The sequence below is a fragment of the Herpailurus yagouaroundi genome, unplaced genomic scaffold (genome assembly GCF_014898765.1).
Source record: "Herpailurus yagouaroundi ecotype Mexico unplaced genomic scaffold, PumYag 67793, whole genome shotgun sequence".
NCBI classification, from domain to species: Eukaryota; Metazoa; Chordata; class Mammalia; order Carnivora; family Felidae; genus Herpailurus; species Herpailurus yagouaroundi.
The window spans coordinates 20,227,053-20,233,658 of NW_024420586.1; the positions used below are offsets into that span (position 1 = coordinate 20,227,053).

The following is a 6,606-nucleotide window of genomic DNA, read 5'->3' on the forward strand; positions in this document are numbered from 1 at the left end:
ATCCCTAAATATTAGGAAACTAGTCCACTTCTAAAATACTCATGGGTCAAAAAAGAAATAAAAAGAGAAATTAAAAAGTATCTTGAACCAAATAAAAATGAAAGCACAACTTTTTGTGGGATGTCACTAAATAATATTTAGAGAAAATTTATGGCACTAAACACCTATTTTAGAAAAGGAGAAAGGTCTCAAATCAATGGCATCAGTTTCAACCTTAAGAAACTAGAAAGAATGTTCACTTCGCCAGCACATATACTAAAATTGGAACAATACAGAGATATGCATGGTCCCCTGAGCAAGGAAGGCACACAAATTCGTGAATCCTTCTATATTTTTAGAGTATTACGCTAAGTGAAATACATCAGGGAAAGACACATACCATATGATTTCACTCATATGTGGAACTTATGAAACGGAACAAATGAACATGGGTGGGGGGAAGAGGAAAACCAAGACAACTATAGAGACCAAACTGATGGGCCTGGAATCAGTATTTTCTTATGTTTCCAGATGATTCCAATGTGTAGCCATGTTAGAGAACCATCGAATGACTTCAGTCTCCTAGCTGTCCCTTCAATGTTCCATGTTGGTTCCCAGCTCCAAGTGGTCTTCATGCCTTCACTACGTGATGAAATGCTACCTTCATCTCTAAATACTATCCATCATCCTAAGTACATTTTAAGTCCTGCCTCACCTACATATCTTTCCCTAGCCAGTTTATCCTTCAGGATATTTTCCTTCTTTCTACATCATCTTTATTAGCAAGGCATCCTCCACACCTCCCTTAGTAATCTATAGTGAAACTTTTTAAAAAATTTCTTTCCAGGGGCACCTGGATGGCTCAGGCAGTTAAGCGTCCAACTCTAGATTTTGGCTCAGGTCACGATCTCACAGTTTGTGGGTTTGAGCCCAGCATCAGGCTCTATGCTGACAGTGCGGTGCCTGCTTGGGATTCTCTCTTCTCTCCCTCTCTCTGCCCCTCCCCAGCTCGCTCTCTCTGTCTCTCTGTCTCTCAAAGTAAATAAATAAACGTAAAAAAAAAAAATTTCTTTCCGTACTTAATTGCTTTTCTCTTTCCACCCACCCTTGAGCCCCTGAAAATTATGTTTGTTCTATTTTGAAAAAGTTCAGTGTGGCAAACAGATTTTAAGGTGACTCTAATAATCTCTATCTTCTTGTGTTCATGTCCTTATATAATCCTCTCCTTTGGAATGTGTGTAAAACCTATGACTTGCTTCTGATCAATAAAATATGACAAATGTGATGGATGTCATCCCAGTGTTTATGTTACATTATATAAGACTCCATCTTGCTAGTGGTCTCTTTCTTTTTCTGTCTCTCTCTCTCTCTCTTCATTGCTGGCTTTGAAGAAGCAAGATTCTATTAATCCCACAGCCCCAAGAAAATGAATTCTTCTGGTAGCCTGAGGGAGCTAGGAATCAAATTATTCCCCACTCAAACCTCTGATTCCTGGCTGATCCTTTGATTTCAGCCTAGTGATACCCTAAACAGAGGACCAAAGTAAGCAATATCCTAACTTCTGACCTACAGAAACTGAGATAACAACTGAATCTTGTTTTAAGTTGCTAATTTCATGGTAATTTGTTACTCAGTGATAGAAAACCAATACATATTTTGGTACAAAAAGTAGGCTTTGCAACTTGGCAGTAGATAGACTCTGGAAGAATCTGGAGGAACATTATAGAGAAAGCCTAAACTGCCTTGAGCAGACTGCTGGACTGCTAGTAGATTTTTCCAGTAGAAATCTGGAATTGTAGGATGCTGTTGGTGAGGGCTCAGATGAAGTAAGGAATATGTTTTAGGAAACGAAAAGGAGAATCTTTGTTATGTAGGGGCTGAAGGCTCAGAAGAATGATTTCCTATTGTTATATGCAAAGCACAACTTGTAAGTGGTGAACTGGATTATCTAACTAAGGAGATTCACCAGTGAAGTGTTAAAGGTATTGCGTAGTTTCTTCTTGGTGCTTGGAGTAAAATGTGAGAGGAGAGAAGTAAATTGAGGGAAGAACAAAAAAGAAAGAGGACTTGAGGATCTTGGAAACCCAGTCTTTTCAGATGGCAAAAAAGATGCTAATTTAAGACAGCTTCATCTAGAGAAAATGTTGAAGAGTGGAACCCTACAAGCTCTTGCTAGAACATCAGAAAGGTAAAAAAGTCACAGTGTTCAGTCATACAAAGGATTGTTTCAAGAGATGGAGGGAGGATCATAGATCCTCTCAATCAAACTGGAGTCTTTCTCAAAAGCTTCTATGCCCTCTCAACAAGAGGTCCAAATAGAGAAGGGATTGTTTGGAAAAAAATCTGTGGGTGTGGCTTTTGTCTACTGGAGTAAACTCCTTTGAAATCCATGGAACACCCACAAAGTTCCTGAGAAAATTGTTTCATAATAAACACTGCCAGCTTGAACTGAAAAGGAAAAACAGAGTACAAAATGGAGAGGTTGTTGGATCCCCAAAATCACACTGGCAGGAAGCAGGCTGATAAAACTAATAAGCTGAAAACACATGCTAGCTTTCATGAAAAAGGAAGGACAATGACCACAGAACCAAGAGCCCAGAGGGTGGAGCTGAGAGCCATGAAGAATGATTCCCAGACTGAAATCTAATCAAGTAACTTGCATTATTTGCCTGGCTGGATTTCAATATGGCTGTGGACCATTGACTGACTCCTTTTTACTTTCCATTTTGTCTTTTTTTTTTTTTTTTTTTTTAGAGGGTAGGGAGAGGGGTAGAGGGAGGGAGAGAGAGAATCCACACTGAGCATGGAGCCTGACACAGGGTTCGATCCCACAACTCTGGGATCATGACCTGAGCCCAAATCAAGAGTCGGATGCTCAACTGACTGAGCCACCCAGGTGCCCCCATTTTGTCCCTTTTTGAACTTCAATGTCTACAGCTGTTGTGCTGTGCCTTCTCACCATTGTACGTTGGATATGCTGAGAGCAGGTAATGTGTCTCTTTAGTTTCACAGATCTGCAGATGGAAAGCAATTGTAGCTCCAGGGCTGTGCTTAAGTCATGACACCCAGGAGCCTCCTCTATACTTGGACCTGATTTAAATTAGGAGATTTTGGACTTTGGGCTGATGCTTTAATGCCATGAGATTTTTGGGAAACTTTGGACATGGGTAAATGTATTTTCCATGTGAGAGAGACATGAATAATCACTGGGGGCCAGAGGGAAGACCATAGAAGACTTTAACATGGCTCTTAAGATCCTCACCTCCCTCTGTTCACACCCTTGTATAATTCTCTATCCTCTGTTTGTGTGTGGGTGAATCCTCTGACTTATTTCTAAACCAATAGAATGTGTCAAGGTGATAGGTTGTCACTCCCATGATTGTGTGATGTTATAGTAAACTCCATTTAGCCAGAAGTTTCTCTCTCCACTACTGACTTTGAAGAAGCAAGCTTCCATGAACCCTATAGCCACAAGGAAATGAAGTCTGGCAACAATGCGAGGGAACTTGGTAGAAAATCCTTCTCCAGTCAAGCCTCTGATGGGAACCCAGTCCTGGCCAATACCTTAATTGCAAGTTTGTGAGAGACTAAAGCAGAGGACCCTGTTAAATCATGCCCAGACTTGTGACCCACAGAAACTGTGAGATAATGAATGTGTGTTGTTTTAAGTTAGTAAACTTGTGGTCATTTGTCATGCAGAAATGGAAAACAAATACGGTCAGACTTTCCACTGCTGTATTTTAGTCACCATTCCTACTCAGGTAAACCACAGGGAAATTATGAGATGATATTTGCCTTCTATTTTCGAACTTTGCTTGTAGTCTCTTTATCATGCACACCCTTGCATGTTTGGACATTGGGAGTTGAAGCTACATTTCCTGACCCTTAGAGCAGTGGTTCTCAAATGTTAGCACGCATCTAAATCACTCAGAAAGCTTACAAAAACACAGTATTGGGCCCCACCCCTGGAGTTTCTAATTCAGTGCATCTTGCGTGGGGCTCAAGACTCTGCATGTCTAATAAGTTCCCTGGCTGCTGGACCAGGACCAATATTTTGAGAACTTCTACAGACTGTCTCTACTACAGTTCCTCTTTCTATGGCCTCCATGATATACATTTTTTGCAGTTTGCTCTGACCCCTTTTCTCATGATGATTGATATCGTAAGCTGCTGGAATTTCCAGATTCTGGCTGGCAGTTGCTATGGCAACACACACAGGGTTGCCCTGTGCTTGGGGCCCTGAGTGAGGACGGCACCAGATGAATCACTGGCATAAGTGACTTATAAGTGGCATGGATGTTTCTCTCGAGTCGTCCATTTCCTTCTGTGACCTCATTCCTGGTTTCTTCCCTTTTCTGGTAATGTGTTTTTTGAGTTTCGCTCAAGATTCTTCTCTATATGTGGTAATAACAAAACGTTAGATGTATGCAGTCTCCACATTTATAAGACAATATCTTTTGCAGCACAAAAGTAAATTGTATCAACATCGCAACCCTCTGAGACATGCTGTGTAGGCCTTATTATTCCCATTAACAGATAATGAATAGAAGGCTCAAAAACCCTCAGGTAACTAAGATCGTTAGTTAGATTGTGTCTTGTCGGTCACACCAGACAGAAAGTGACAGAGGCAAGTCTGGAATCCAGAACTCCTGATTTCTCCATTAGCCCTGGGATTGCCCAGGGACCTGGCAGAAACCAGAGTACGGTCAAAAGGATAACTAGAGACAGCTTACCAGAGAGAACTAACAAGCGATGGTGAGGTACCCCAGGATGAGAACGTAGCCTGGAGGGTCAAGGGGACAGAGTGGTTAAATAACCTTAAGGGAGAGCTATAGTACCAGCGGGTATCTAACAGGAGCTGTGGCCTTCGGGGAGGAATGCAGATCAATGCAGATCGGGTCAAACCACAGATCAGCAGGAAGGGGGCTGGGACAATAAACAACCAACTTCTCTTCCCAGCATACGAGGGAGGCTTAGGATGAGGCAGAGACATTTTGCGTTGTTGCTGTCCCATTAGGAGGCCGTTGCAGATTTCTGAACAGGGAGCAATACCTGAAAATGGGGTATTAAGAGAACTGGCCTGACAGTGGGATACAGGGCAGATGGGAGGGAGGAGACGCTGGAGGGACAGAGAGGAGTTAAAAGGATGGTTTAGAACTTAGAGCAGCTTCCATTTCTGGCCACACTGCAGTGGCCCTGAACAGAACAGGGAAGGAAAGACACAAGAGAGTTGTACGGAGGGAGGAGGGGCACTCCTCCATCCCCAGGACACGTTTGTTTAAAAGAATTATCCTCAGGGTGCCTGGTGGCTCAGTCGGTTAAGGGTCCGACTTCGGATCAGGTCACGATCTCGCAGTCTGCGAGTTCAAGCCCCCTGTCGGGCTCTGTGCTGTCGGAGCCCGCTTCAGATCCTCTGTCCCCTTCTCTCTCTGTCCCTCCCCAGCTCACTCTCTCTGTCTCCCTCAAATGAACTTAAGGAAATGAAAATAAAAGAATTATCCTCATATACTTGGAGTTTGAAGTCCTTCACAGGCTTTAAGTGGGCTATGACTGGCCTTTTGGTTTTTGTTTGGGTTCCTGAAAAGCAAACTCAGGGAGAGAAGGATTTGAGTCTTAGTAGGTATTATCACCTACTACCACCACACATCTCAGGAGCATCCCGTTCGAGAGGCAAAGGACCTGGAACATTTGTATACCGACTCCTGAGTATCATTGATTGAGAGTTGCTCTTGGGGAGTGTTAATTCCTGACACATCCAGCCAGCCACGTGCACAGGCAGAGTGACCATCCGTGGCTTGGGACATGGCCTCCTGACCCGGAGATGTGGATGTTGGCAGTTGGAAGTCATTTTGAGTGCAGTGAACTGGGTGTGGGCGGGGCATCGACAACACCTGCTACATTGTCATTTGCAGGATGGTGCTCATCAGCTCTGTGGTCTCAACCCACTTAATACAGTGCCCTAAGCTGTTATTTCCAAACAATTCTACTCGATCGCGTACAAAATCAAGCCAGCATGGTGGTTTTGAAGGTTATAGCACTGTTGAACAAATACCATACCGGGCAGTGGAATGTGTAGTTAAATGCAGGAGGTAAATTTTGATAATTTTTTAAGGTTCTGGGGAAGGGAGTGGGAAAGATGTATTGCCAAATTGCTGGGGGAATCAGCGCAACTAACATATCAGTTGGAAGTTAACCAATGATTTGTACCCAGGACTCTGAGCCGTCAATCCAAAAGCAAAAAAGGAACACGATCTGCAAGGAAAGTAGCCAGAAAGCCCTCACCCTGTATGTCTGTTTATTGCTCTGACCTGGCTGCAAAAGACACCTAATAGCTCTTACTTCACCGAAAAACAAAAGCTTCAAAGCGGTGTCATTTTCCATCAAGTTTTGAGAACAGCCAATTGTCCCATGACTTACACTTCACTGAGTTTGTATCTCTCGATTCAGCCAGGACATCTGCCCTGCTCTATATCAGAGCACTCAGCATGATCTTGAATCCACACAGACACAAGTTTTGAAAAAATGAGGCAGAGGGAAGCATTTTCTGTGCCACACTGTGCTGAATTATTTACTCCCAGGCTGGGATTCAGAGAGCTAGCTCTTCCTCAGCCTTGAATTTTACTGCAA

The 6,606-nt window shown here is 43.1% G+C and overlaps 1 non-coding gene across 1 annotated transcript; it reads left to right on the forward strand.

Annotated features, from left to right (window-relative positions):
• The first annotated feature begins 233 nt into the window (after nt 1-233).
• LOC121026193 (U6 spliceosomal RNA) lies at nt 234-336 on the forward strand. The gene has a single exon (XR_005788295.1). It is a non-coding gene; the product is annotated as a U6 spliceosomal RNA (small nuclear RNA).
• The last annotated feature ends 6,270 nt before the right edge of the window (nt 337-6,606 follow it).